We start from the raw sequence: 15,017 nt of genomic DNA on the forward strand, positions 1-15,017 counted from the left end.
ATAACTTTATCCTTTTTTTCCTCTATGTTACCATGGAAACATGTAAAAATCCAAGATGGTGGCATCCATGGAGGGGACCCTCCCTATGTATGAATTAAAGGTTTATTCTGAGTTGGTTTTTTTTTTTTGTTTTTTTTCAAAATAGCTATTTTTGAGTTTAGATGACTAAACACTCATTTAGATAGACCGTCTTAGAAATGTTTTGCTTTATTTTACCAAGTTTGTTCAGCTAAATGCTACTAGGCTAAATAGTACACACTGCACCTTTAACTTTTTCTACATACCATCATCCATCACTACCCTGGTAAAAGCCTACTTCCAAGACCTGCAGCTGTGCTTCACAACAGCCGACTTCACTTCATCATGGCAGCACTTGGAAGTGGGCATCACGGCAGGCTGTACAGTCTCACCTCTGGCCTTCACAGTGGTCATAGAGGCCATCGTCAAAAAAACACTAAAAACTAAAAACAGGCTCTGCCTCCCACCTATCTGAGCATACATGGATGACATGACCACACTAACCACTACTGCAGCATGCACCAGGCGGATACTTGGAAAGTTGCAGGAGACCTTCAAGTGGGCCTGGATGCAAATCAAGCCAAATAAATCACGAAGCATCTCAGTAGTCAAGGGAGTGCTTAGACGTGAAGTTCTGCATTGGTGACGACCCCATACCAACAGTGTCTGAAAGCCTAGGTAGATGGTACAACGATAGCCTCAGCGACAAATATCAAGTGCAGCAGTTATGGCAGGACATCACCAACGGTCTCAAGAACATCAGCAAGACTCTACTGCCTGGGAAACTCAAGCTCTGGTGCCTGCAATTCGGAGTCCTCTCCCGGATAATGTGGCCACTCACCCTATACGAGGTCCCAATAACAGCTGTGGAGAAGATGGAGCAAACCATGACTTCATACCTAAAGAAATGGCTAGGTGTCCCAAGATGTCTTTCCAACATCAGCCTCTACGGCAAAGAGGTCCTTGAACTGCCTCTCACGAGCCTAACTGAAGAGCACAAGTGCTCTGAAGTATGTAGCTGGCCACCTTTAATTAGGGTGTCTAGTGTTAAAAGGCTGAAACACCCCATGGTATACTACTTATATACTAGATTAATACAAAGAGAAGTATTTCAAGACTTTTCTGTTTTAATGTCGATGATTACAGCTTACAGTTCACAAAAATAAAAATCCCAAAATTTTAAAATGTTGTGGAAAAGTACAATGTCTTGTCAGTTTTTCTCTAACTCTGTCTCAGTAAGCACAGCTACAATCATGGTGAAGACTGCTGACTTGACGTTTCTCTAGAGGACAATAACTGACACCCTCCATAAGGAGAGTAAGCCACAGAAGGTCATTGTCGAAAGGGCAGGCTGTTTTTAGATGCTGTATCAAAGCATGTTCCTATGACAAGTGTCATGTTCCCATTGTCAGGCCACTCCTGAACCACAGATGTCATAAGGGCCTCATCGGCTAGGGAGAAAAAAAACCGGACCATTGCTCAGTAGCCAGAAGTCCTGTTTTCAGATGAAAATAAATTTAGCATTTCATTTGGAAATCAAGGTCCCTGAGTCTAGTGGAAGATCAGAGAGGCCCAAAAATCTTGAAGTCCAGTGTTTCCAGTTATGGTTTTGGGTGTCATGTCATCTGCTGCTGTTGGTCCACTGTGCTTTATCAAGTCTAGAGTCAACACTGTCAGCCGTCTACCAGCCATCTGCAGAGAAACTTAATGGAGATACTGATTTCTTTTTCCAGCAGGACTTGGAACCGGCCCACACAGTGAAGCCAAAACCAGAAACTGGTTTGCTGACCATGGTATAACTGGGTGCATAATCAAGACTTATTTTCCAGAAGGTCAAAATTTCAGTATTATTTATCCTTTTTTTATTGGTATTTTGTGGTTTCCTAATATTATGAGGTGGTAGACTTTTTTGTAAAGATGTGACATAACCATCAAGATTTAAGTCTTGATGTCACTTTGTGTGATATTTATCTTGGATGGAAGTTTCACTTTATAAACTAAATCCCAGCAAAAATGAACATTTTCATGATATTCTAATTTTTAAGATGCACCTGTATCAGAGGAATTTGTCAAACAATTGTAAATGTATTTGTTTTCCCAAGAGAATTAAGTCCTTTGTGATTTCCTGGTTGGGAAACTGTTCAGTAAGTCTTTGAAGGACCACCATCACCTTAGCTTGAATTGTAACAGTTGAATCAGCTTCATTAATCTGAACTGTCTTCTATTATAACATTTTTCTTCAAAATGTTAGCATGCTCCTACATGATATTAAGATTGCCAGTGGTAAAATTATCCACTAAATTTCATTAGCACTGGGAATACGTTAGCATGCTGTTTGTGTTTTGCTAACAACACAGCTGTTCAGAGTCATCAGCATCACTGAGATTATTTCTGTCCCACATAAAGCCCTTCAAATAAAAGCAACAAAGGAGTGGGTCTTTTATTAGCCAACAATATCAGGGCTGACAGCTACTTTTTTCATATTTGAAGCCATAGTTGACAAAAGAGTCTCAGCAAAAGGTCAACTTAAGAGACATTTATGGAGCATTTTACTGTGTAACAAACACTTTTAAAAAAGGAAATAATTGTTTTTAAACAAAGATAAAACATCGACGTATAGTATATAAAAATTACCCATTTTAGATTTAAGCAGATTCTGAAATCATTAAATTTCCCCTCAATTTGATAATTATAATTTCATGTTTACTTTGGTCTGCTGCAGTTAAATGATAATGTTTTTTTATCATGAGTTAAATTTTGATTTTGATTTCTATCTAAAGTTGGTTCAATCTTCATCTTACAGCAACATCTCTTAGGTAATGTTCATGAAAATGTTAATAACTGGTAGTTTATACCATGGTTATGTTGTTAGTGATTGGAATTAAACTTTGACATACAATTTTATGCTTCATATGATGAATTTATCTCCTAGCAACAGACAGAGTATCTGTGACTCCAGACAGGTGGACGCACCCATAGGTAGAGAGAGAGACAGTATGGCAGGGCCAATCAAAACCACTCTCTTTCTTTACTGTTCTCCACTCTACTGCAAAGAAAGCTGCCTTGCTGCATTCCTCCCTATGATTTTCTTTTGTTGATATGCTGTAGAGAAACGCCCTGATCCTGAATCACTCGGATGCCTGAAGATGCTAAGCACAGGACTTTGTAATGTATCATTTCTGTTTTCTCTCGATGACGTTACTATCCAACAGACCTTTTTCTTTTTGCCCACAGGTTGTCGCACATTTTTCCATTGTTTAGTGTGTACAGTGTGTGTGTCTGTCTGTATTATCCTATCACAGTCAGACTGATGGGGAAAATATGTTTTGAAAAAAATATTGTATTTAAACTGCATTAAATCTAAAAGTATATATCTACGTAAATATTGAAGGCATATACAGTATCACTGCTAATTTTATGCCCTAACTCCTAAAATGTCAAGTCATAAACATTAAACAGGAGATTCCATCAGGATTTAACTTAGATATGTAATTTCCCAACTGCATTCAATGTATTTGTTTAGACTAAATTTAGTTAAGAGGCTGCAAAAGCCCATTTAGAGATTAAGAATAAAGTCACTACCTAATAGGTTTGTCTTTTTAATGGAAGTCAATTCTTGACATGGTGATATATAAAGGCTAACCACTGAAACTACACCGGTGCCCACATGCATCTTTTTTTGTTGAACTTCTATGCCTGCTGAGGTTAACACATGGCTTGTTTTATGAAAAACCTTGTTTAAGTAGGATGATAACATTAAGGTTCTTCCCATGAAAAGAAACTGTTAAGTCATGATAATAATAGAATTGTGCTGCACATCACGGTAATTTTGTGTTTTATTTTTAGATGTCAGTATGGAAACTGACATCTACATAACAACCCTTTTTCCTTGATTTTTTTTCCATTTTTCCTTTTTTAGGTATACTTTAACTCCACATGCAGGTCAGGATAGGGTTATTGAGATATTATTTTGCCAGGCAATTTATAAATGTATTAATAGATCAACAAAAAATAAACATAGATCTACAGATACATAAATAGATCCTTTAATGCTTAGGTGAATTAATAGATGTGTGAATATATCCATGAATGCAGAAACAAATCAATAGATCCACAAATCTGTTTAAGAAAATACCTAAATAGATCTATAAATGTGCAAATAGATTGTCAAAGACATAAAAAGATTCATAAATGGGTGCCAATATTTAGAACTACATGTTTTAACATGAGTTGTCACCAAATGTATAAAAGATCCAAAAAATGTGTAAATAGATACATAGATGATTCACAAATGTATAATAAGAGCTCTAATTTAAACTCATATAGGTCTACAAGTGTGTAATAAAAGCTACAAATGTGCAATTTGATTCTAAAATGCACAAATAGAACCATTAATATGTAATTAGATCAACAAAACTTCACACATATAGGTCTACAAACTTGTAAAAAAAAAAAGTCTAAAAAAGTTGAAGGAGATCCACCAATGCATAGATTGACCCACAAATTAATAAATGTAGTTTTTATTTATTTATTTGTTTGTTTGTTTGTTTGTTTGTTTATTCGAAAGGACAATGCTCATTAATAAACATGGACATGTAAATGTGCCAGATTGTAGCCATCTGTAGCCCCTGGCAGGTTGATGGTGTATATAACATTTTGTACATTAAACATGTACAAAAATACAAATATCTAGGTAAAATCAGACAACATCAAGAGACCAGACAACATAAACAGTACAATAAATTACAAAGACCCAAATACAATACAGGAGGTGGTTGCGTGACTTTGCTTAGGGCCGACCATAAATAAAGGGACCGCGTTGTTGTTAAAGTGCATAAGGTAGACGATAAAGTTCTGCAGTGCTAAAGTGCAAGTGTGATGATGTATTGCACATGATCATGAGTGTGCTTAAGGAAATTGCACATTTGCCCTTGGCCTGGCTATTTAAAGTACTAATATAGTGCTAATAGGTCTGGAAATGCATAAACAGTTAAATAGTTTAGGGGCTAGATCTCTTATTACCTTATTAGAACCACAATTGCATTAATAGATCCCCAAATGTGTAAATGTGAAAAGATCCAGAAATATGCAAATATAGACACAAATGTGTAAATAGAGGCTCAAATGATTAAATAAAGACAGAAATTTTCATGACTTTATATATTCATAGTTGGATAGATCCACAGCTGCATTAAAATACAAAACAATACAATGCAATACAATAACTGTATTTATCCCCAAAGGGAAATGTACTCATCTGGAAGTCTCATCTGTTTACAGTAGAATTATAAAGTCTAATTGCTGATGGTATGAAAGATTTTCTAAATCTTTCTGTCCTGCAGCGCAGGGATAGGAGCCGTCCACAACCGTTGTTTCTTTGGTCATTTAGGGAGATATAAAGTGGATGATCCATGTTCCTCAGAATGGAAGGGCAGAAAGGACAACAAAGTCATCAATAAAGTCACAAATGTGACTATAGAGCCTCAAATTTAGAGTCAAGTTCTTTAATATAGCAACAAATATATGATTAGAGCCATGCATGCCTAAATCGATCAGAAATTTTGTAAATAGAGACACAAATACACAGACAGATCCATAAATTTAGAGGCATGAATCTACAGCCACAAACAGAGGAATACATTAAATAGACAAACACATTGGAAAAAGATGAAAATATTCATACATGCATTCATACGTTTTTAGATAGACTGTCTAGGTCAGGGGTCAGGAACCTTTTTGGTTGAAAGAGCTGTTTTTGGTCACACCCCTTCCAGAAATTTTTTGAAGAGCCACTAAACACATTTGAACCTTCCAGTGAAGGTGAAGCAGTCAGTTAGCCGAAGCCTTTGTCTATCGACTAACTGATTGAGCAAAGGTACATAGCCATCAATTGATATGTTTGATCTCACTGATAACTTTCCACTTAGTTATTTTATTCTTACTTGGCATATTAAACATAATTTTCATTTTGATGCATTGATGGATTTAGAACTACAATAGAAACAACTGTGTACATATTTTCATTTTTATCTCTAAGCTCTATTATCAGCCAGTGATTATTTATTTTTACCCTTAATAATACTGATATAATCATTATCATTCTTTATTCATCAAAACATACTCCTTACACCTGCTGTCAGACAGAGTTAATGTAGGATATTGTAGTAGCCTACTGTTCACCTACAGATGAGACCTTCTCCACTTCATCTCCACACTTGTACACTGAACCTTACATTAACGCCAATGATATTTAAATAATCATCAAATGTATCAATCTTCTGAATGATAATGAAGACTTCACAGCAGCAGAGTAAAAACATAACAATAAAACATGAGCTTACATGTTCATTCAGCTCAAACAGCCCCCTACTGATCCCTTGGCCTCCTTTCTCTCTTTCTTTACCTGACTGATGCTGTTAAGTGTGAACCTGTCTTAATTTTTCATGCTGTTTTAAACGTTATCAGCCCTCACATTCTCCGCTGACACTACTTTAGTCCGACGGACGCACCGGCTTAGTATGAAACTTATTAAAGTTGATTGTCGTTTTCACATTCTGACCTTCCCTCTTGCTGCTGAACCAGATTTCAGAAATTCAAAACTTAACTGGCATGATGAGCAAAACTCCTGCTTCAGGTGTCATTTGTGACAAGACCAAATCCAGACCTTTGTTCCCAAGACAGGAAAGCGCCAGTATGTGAAGTACCATACGCTGTAAGACAAAATTAGTTGAGCTTACTTAAAAAAAATATGGAAACTCATTGCCTCAAAAATAACAAGTAAACTACTCTTGACTTTGTGAGTTTAAAAAAACATATTTGTTTTTAGTGTGCAGTACTTTTTCTACATGAACTATTTAAGTATTCACTACTTGTTTAATATCAATTATTTTAACTTCTCAAAACTGAGATTCAAATGTTAATTTACATTTGACAGACTTAGGCTAAATCATGACTATTCCCTCTGGGACTATAAAGGAATCTATCTCTCTATCTACTTTGATTGTGCAATACTTAAGATTTTTAGTGCACTGTAAACACAGATAAGTTCATAGAACTCAAAACACCTTTGGTAACTAATTACCTTAGAACATCAGATAGCACTATCTATAAAAGTTTTTTCAAGTTATCATTTCACCTAAGGTGGACCATCTTATGCTACCATTTGCAACAATGGATGGTAGTGACCCACTGAGCCAGCAGGTGATATTCCACTAAAGACAGTGTGCCAACCAACATTCACTGACAGTGACATAGTCGCCTGTAGGCGGGACGTCTTTAATTGAGACAGCAGCTTCACTGGTGGTGCATTTTATTTATTTATCTTATTTAACCTTTATTTAACCAGGAGAAAACCTCATTGAGATTAAAAATCTCTTTTTCAAAAGTTTCCTGGCCTAGACAGCAGCAGCAAACAGACTGCATAAAGGTTTAGTGCCCAAAGGCATTCTGGGAAAACTGCAGATTTGCCATAACTCAAATAATATGAGTTATAACAAAAAATACTTAAATTGTTTGAGAACTGTTCACTTAAAACTAAAATGTGTTCTATTAGCTCATAAAAATAGAGTTAAAATCGTTTTTTGTTTTTTTTTAAATTATTTTTAAGTTAACACAACTCCATTTTACCCCTGTTTATTTAATTTGTTTTAAAAAGTAAACTAAAGTAAATTGAGCCCTTTAGCTGTTATGGCCAAGAAGTACAAGTAACTTTTTTATAATAAGTATTTAGAACAGGTTACAAAGAACTGAGTAATTTCAACTCAGTGTTTATGAGTAAAATGGATATTGTGTTTTCCAGTGTAGACGCATTTTAAACTTGATAAAATAGGCCTATCCGTAAAAATAAAGTTAGAAGTGAATGAAAGAGCTTCACATTTTATGGATAAAATATACAAAACTATCTCAATATAGAATTACAGAAAATATTTGTTCAATATTTAAAAAAAAAAAAAAAAAAAAAAAAGGTTCCTTTATTACAAATTTGGCACAGCTGATGGGAGCCATTTGGGAGTGGTAACAGAACTGCATGCGGCTCCGGAGCCGCAGGTTCCCGACCTCCGGTCTAGGTAGTATGGGTAAATAGAACCACTCATTTTCAAACAGATCCATCCATCCATTTTCTATTCTACTTATCCTGTCATTGGGTGAGAGGCAGGGTACACGCTGGACTGGTTGCCAGTCAGTCGCAGGGCTGACATATAAAGATAGACAACCAGGCACACTCACACTCACTCCTGCAGCCAATTTCAGAGCCACCAATTAACCTAATGAGCATGTCTTTGGTGGTGGGAGGAAGCCGGACTACCCAGAGAGAATCCACGCATGCACCAGGAGAACATGCAAACTCCACACAGAAAGACCCTGACCAGGAACCTTTTTCTTGTGAGGCAACAGCACTGTGCAGCCGAAATACAGTAGATATAAATGCTTAAATAGATCCACAAATGAGAGCCAGAGATATGAGGATATATCCCCAAAAGTGCAGATGGATTCCCAAATGCTTCACCCATCTACAACTGTGTACAGATTTGCGGCTCTGTTTACATATTGTGAATGTATTTACATATTTTAAAGAAAGTTTTGCAACAAAAAGACCCTGTGAAAGGCGCGCCGGTAGTCAAGTGGTTAAGGCACATGCCATATACGCAGGCGACCTGGGTTCAAATCTGGCTCGTGGCACTATTTCCTCCATGTCTCTCCCCGCTCTCTCCCCTGTTTCCAACTCTATCCACTGTCCTATCTAATAAAGGCCAAAAATAAATCTTAAAAAAAAAAAAAAGACCCTGTGATAGGGAAAAATACAGCAGGGTGGAAGGAAAAAGTTAGGTACTACCATCATCTTTTTCACAGTGGTGAGAACAGAGATGTATACTTTCAAATATTTACCCAAACTTTGTTTGATTTCAAAATAACACATTCAATTATCTCTTTATCTTAGGGATCCAATAAATTCCTCATTTTTCTGTCAAAAAACAGGTTTTGTTAAAATCCCCAGGCAGTAAAATCGCCTAAATTTTCTAGGGATGCGCGATGTATGTATCGGCAGATATTAGCCGAAAAAGGGAATTATCGGTATAAGTTATTTGCAGTCACATGATCCAAAATGTCCGTTTGTGGTCAGGGTGAGTAGGACAGCCATTACTGTAGGTATGAATGGGAACAGAGGAAAGTTAGAATTCAACAGCTCCAAATGGACCTCTATGCTACAATTATCAACAGAAAATTTCTACATTCATTAAATATGATCCCTACACTGTACAAAAAAGTTTTTTCCACAGTTTAACCAAGTTACCTGGCTTGGAGGTGATCAGTGTCACAAATTTCAAAATCCAATAAGGTGAATCTCTAATATTCTCAGATTTAAAATGTTTAATAGTGCACAACATTCGTGTGACTTGCTTTCCTTTCTCTGTCGTTTTGGTAAAAATCAAATTCCAACATTGTAAATTAAAGCCTTTGTTTCCGACCCTGCAGGTGCTCAGAAACCCTCCAGCTCTATGAATGAAGCATCCACGGCAGCTTAAAGGCCCCTGCTCCCTTTGAGACATGTGAGAGTGTGTCAAGGCCCCAATAAAAGGGAAGGACAGGACTGGAGGAGGGAGGAAAAGGAGAGTGCAGGGAACAGGTCGGTCCGGTCTCTCTCTCTCTCTCTCCCTCTCTGTGCTGGATGGATGTCAGGGCGGTGTCACACCTGTTAACCTGTCTGGGAGGAGCTGCTGGTGTTTAACGTTGTGCTGACGTAAAGGTGTGTGTGTTTGAGTGTGTTTTAGAGGAGTCAAAGGGAGAGGAGAGACACAGCGGGAGTCACAGGGTGAGGAAGTTGAAGACGAAGAAGGAGTAAAGAAGAGTGAGAGAGATTTTTTTTTCTTGGATATCTGCGTGACCCCTCACGACCTCCAGGATGTTTAGGAGAAAGGAGAAGGAAAAGGAAAGTAAGGACAGTACGCTCAAGGTCTCGGGCAAGATGAGCAAGTGAGTTTCTTTCTTCCCTGTGGAGTTCATGTATGTAATGTATGTGTGGTGACATTTTATCTCAGTCGCCCTCCCTTCCACTGTTCCTCCTGAGCTGAGATCTGTGTCATGTTTCCTCTGCGTGTCGATGTCCTCTTTCTCCCCAAGTGTTGTGGTTCACCTTATGTTACATTAATGCTTAGATACATATGTAATGCATATCTGTTTCAGGCAGACTTTACACTGATTTAATGTGCTGACTGAAGTCAGAGTTAATCCTCAGAGGTGCTGAAAAATGACTGAGGTGTTTGTTAGGTTGTTAAGAGAGCCCTGAGGTCAGGTTTACCCTGTAAACATGAGAGGAGACTGTGTGATGTGAAAGTGTCTTTATAAGTAGAAGTGAGAGTCACAGAGAGAAAGAAATCTCTTTAAACTGCTTGTTACGTAGCCATTATACAAAAAAATGTGAGCACAGAGGCTTGGTCTGATCCAGATTTAAACCAGCATATGTCAATGTGGGTTACTGCCTGTATAAATAATGGAAGAATTAAGGGCAGTTGCTTTTCATCTAGGCTATCCAGGGGTTTAAAATCTAGGAAAATGTCTTGTTTGTACATGAAATGTTTAAACGTGCCCCTCCTACTGCTGAATGGTCATAACAGACTGTAAATAAAATAGGACGCCAAAGTAAAAAACAAAAAACAAAAAACAAAAAAAACAAAAAACAAAGGTGAATGTTTCTTCTTTTGCATCAGTGAGACATGGCAAGGTGAAAATGATCAATCAGTGAGTCGACCTTAAATTTCTTACTGTACTTATCTAACCAACACTGAGTTTTGAGGACTAGCTCTGTTTGCCACTCTGCTTTTGACACATTTGATTTCAGGTGATTGAATTTGCATAGAAGCTTAGATATAAGCATTACACCTGATCACATCTGTGTCAGCGTATCTGTTTCTGCATACCCATGCCAAATCAATTTGTTGTTTCCTTTTTTGTGGTGTGTCCATCGGTTGCACAACGCTGACTTGTCATCAGGTGGTGACCGGCCTGGATGTGCTGTCTCCATGCTGAGGAGTGATGAGGGTTGGGCAGTCTGTGCGGCTCAGCTGGTTTCTGTCTCTCATGTGGGCGTTGGTTCCCAAACCGTACTTTCTGTTATGACACCGAGCATGTAGCCCAGCTCGTTAAACCAATTAAGACTGTATAAAGTAGAGCATGAAGGTGATGATTATTTCATTTATGACTCATCTTTGAAAGATTTTCTTTTTTCATGTAACTGATTAACTTTTCCAGTCAGATATGATATCTCACAGCCTAAATGTGATGTCTGACTGAGAGTCAAAGATTTAATTTAGGTTTAAATCAAAATGTCACAAAACCAAAACATGCAAGAAATCCACACATATGTCTAATAAAAACCCTGTTTTTTTAGGCAGTTCCTTTAAAGAGGAATGCATTATCACAGCTGTTTTCTATCCACTGATGAATCATTTCATTCTCTAATAGTTTCCACACTAATCTAAAGTGACAGATGAATACATGTAGAGTGACTTTAATTTGATTTCAACAATAATAATTTGTCATAGGAAAAACATGGCACAGGTAGTGAGCAGAGCATATGGGTGTGTTAGTAGGTGGGTGTATAAAGGTATGACATTATGCTCTGATGTCCCAGTCGGCTCTTGTTTTCTTTTGCTGTGATCCCTCATTGATATCAGAGTTCATATCATTGAGGCGCTAAGATTTAAAATCTGTTTAATGCAGAGAAAAACTCCAGGACAACATCTTTGTGGTAGCTTATTTCTCTGAACACAATTAAACTTAACTTTATCTTTCACATTTATTATAAATTAAATTCTTTTTTGATACATTTAAAACAATTACAGTGAGACCGTGGGAGCTAAAGTGGGTGTTGGGACGGGTTGGGAGTGTCCTGGGTGTGCTTGTGCTACAAGTTTTTGCGATTTTGTTAGTAGTTTTTTGAAAAATGCAAATGAGCCCTTCTGAACAATGCAGGTTATCCAGGTTATCTTTTTTCTACTCAAATCTGTCACAGCTGCTAGCAAAGCTGCTATGAACATCCATAAATCAAATAACAATGCAAAGTGATGATTAAGATTATTATTAGTATGGTCTTTGCCCATGAAAGTTGCCATGTAACTCATCTGGCATAAAAAAGGTACATGTCAGAAGTTAACAAAGCTATTTCTAACAGCAGAAGCAGCAGAGACTCTTGCAACACTTGGTGTGCTTCTCACAGACCTTTTACCTCCCAGGCAACACGTGAAGATGAGAGGAATCACTGTGTTGGTTTGAAGCAGATACATGACATGTCTACACAACCACAGAGGTCACTGATACATCACCTTTGTTGGGAAAAGTGAAATACAAAGCTCAAACACTTATTACCTTAATATGTTCAACAACCTGCCCCATCAGGTCAAAATTGCTGTATGAAATTCAGCTCAACCTCACATAAAAATAATCAAACCTTACCAAAAGATATTGTCTACTCTGTACTAATAACACATTATTTAATTGCATAATTTGTCGACAACTAATTTTATTCCTTAGAATAGGACGTATGAACATCAGACTTGATTGAATGCAACTTTGAATTCCTAAATGTGTTGTACTTATTTTTCTTGGGCGTATCCAGACTCATGAATGAGGAGGCCCAACAGGTACGCTGTTTTTTGCAGGAGGAACTTCAAGTATGTGGGCAAACATGATCACAGTTCTACTTCTCCAAACAACATTATCTCTAATAGGCGTTATGAAATTGTACAGTTGTTACATTCTCAACACAAAAAAGTGTCCTCCATGCTCATTTCTGTATGTAACAAAAAAATTAATGGTTAAAAGTATTGACAAAATAAATCACCCAACTGAAATATTGAAAAAAAATACCATCAGCCTGTAGTAAAACAATCCAGTAAGTTGGTTTTAACAACAATCCTGCCTCTAATCAGACTGAAAGACAGTTATAAGGTAGTAGTAGTGACAGGGGTGGCTTCTTAGGGGCACCTGCTGGGAGCAGTGGAAACACCCCTGTCTCTTTACGGCCTTTACCATAAAGAGACAGGTGACCAGCATGAAAACAATATATTAAAGGTGACTCAATATATTCCATTTACAACTTTTAACACAGTCCCCTGTGGCATAAATAAACATCTGTGCCATGCTTTGGTCAAAATTTAATCTGGAGCAGCCACCAGAGGACGTTTTTGACCCTGCGTAAACCAGCTCTTAACTGCCACTCACAGAAGTTTCAGTCTTGGTGTGTGTCTCTTTAAATGCAGATGAGCTCCTTTGAACCACACACCTTTCTACCGTGGGACATGAGTAGAGCTGTATACCTCCATAGCTGTGGGTTCAGATCTGGTCCTAGATACCAGATGAGGGTCTGGTATCATTATGAAGATCCACTGTGATGTCGCAAGGAGCACAGACTCTGAACAGATTTCAGATTTTGTGTTTTCAGATATACAGCAGAACTTGGTTGGTTTAGCTCATATTTTGTGGGTCAGTAGACAATCCAGATACCAAAGTAATTGCACAAAAAGTCTTTATTATTGTTATTATTATATGTCCCCAAAATAACTGGTAATATTGTACAAAGAATACATTTTACCCCAGAAGCAAAATAAGGTAAAAGTTATATTAGAATAAATCCACCCTCAACTGTAAATAATTAACAGTTCATTGGGCTTAACCTAGAGATATAATTCTTGCGCCTGGTGTATGTTTCTGTGTGTGTAGCGCATACCTGTCCCTCCTGCTGAGTGAGCAGGAAGAGGAAGGCCTTTGTCAGGGCGGCTGCAGAACCAGCTGAGTAAGTCTGAGCGAGGCGGTATCTCTGCATTCCCTTGTTGCTCCATCATTAAAGAGCTGTGAGAAGATGGTTTAGATTTAGGTTGTTGTTATCCTCATAAATCTCCCTGGCATGACATTAGCTTGTTTTCTCCTCAGGGAGACATGACTCTGCTCTCAGAGGAAGCTTTGGTATGCGGGTCAGTTAACCAGCGAGGTCCCCGATGGTTTGCCGACATTCTTTCGATCGACGTGTTACACATCTAAGTTACAGATGAAGGTTTAATGGTTTGAATGAAAGAGGTGTGTTCAGGTTGTAAAATCAGCCTTGTAGCACAGATTCATAGCGAGGGAATCATTGACACATTTAACATAGCAGTGTCATGTTATTTTTGTCTGTTGTTGAGAATTTTTGTATAGAGTTTTGGTTTCTATGTATAAAAGCTCAAGAGAGAAGATCTGTTCCTCTCTTCCTAATACAATTTAGAGTATAAGTGCTGTATTTAACAGTTTAGGTGTTGAAAAGTAGAAAATATTTTGCTGACAATTTGAGTGGATCTCTTCCACCTTTTGTCTCATGCATGTCTTTACAATGAGTGGCACACTGCATGAAAACCACAGGCAGCCACTAGGAATGGTTAGAATTTTAAAAATGCTCCTTGGGCAGCAAGTTGAAGCTAATTCGCTTGGGACTGCCCCTGTGCCACCCTGATAACCTTTGAGAATGTGTGCTTGACAAATTGCCATGACAAAACTCTAAGGCTAAAGAGGAAGGAAGGATCTTTGATAGTAAAGGGCATCTTATCATGTCTTGTGTCTTTTAATGTAAGGTTTTAAAACCTTGCAGGGTCAAGGCTTTGTCCAAAAATATTGAACAGTTTTACTATATCTTGCTTGGACTGGTTTCCAGTCAGTCACAAGGCTGACAGAGAAAACCAGCAGTCATGTCCACAATCACAGACAATTTAGAGTCATCAATCAACCTAACAAGGATGTGTGGGTTCTCTCACAATGGAGCGTGTACCCAAAAAGAAGACACACATGCACAGGGAGAACATGCAAACTTCACACTGAAAGGCCCGGCCCTACTGGGATTTGAGCTTTCTTTCATGAGGCAACAGCGCTAACTCCTGTGCCAACAGGCAGCCCTTCTTGTATCTTGTTATCAAAAATGTAACTTGAGTGGGGAAAATAACATCATTTTTTTGTAACATTTTTCTGTGTTATTCAAA

This window comes from Cheilinus undulatus, linkage group 4, assembly GCF_018320785.1.
Source record: "Cheilinus undulatus linkage group 4, ASM1832078v1, whole genome shotgun sequence".
NCBI classification, from domain to species: domain Eukaryota; kingdom Metazoa; phylum Chordata; class Actinopteri; order Labriformes; family Labridae; genus Cheilinus; species Cheilinus undulatus.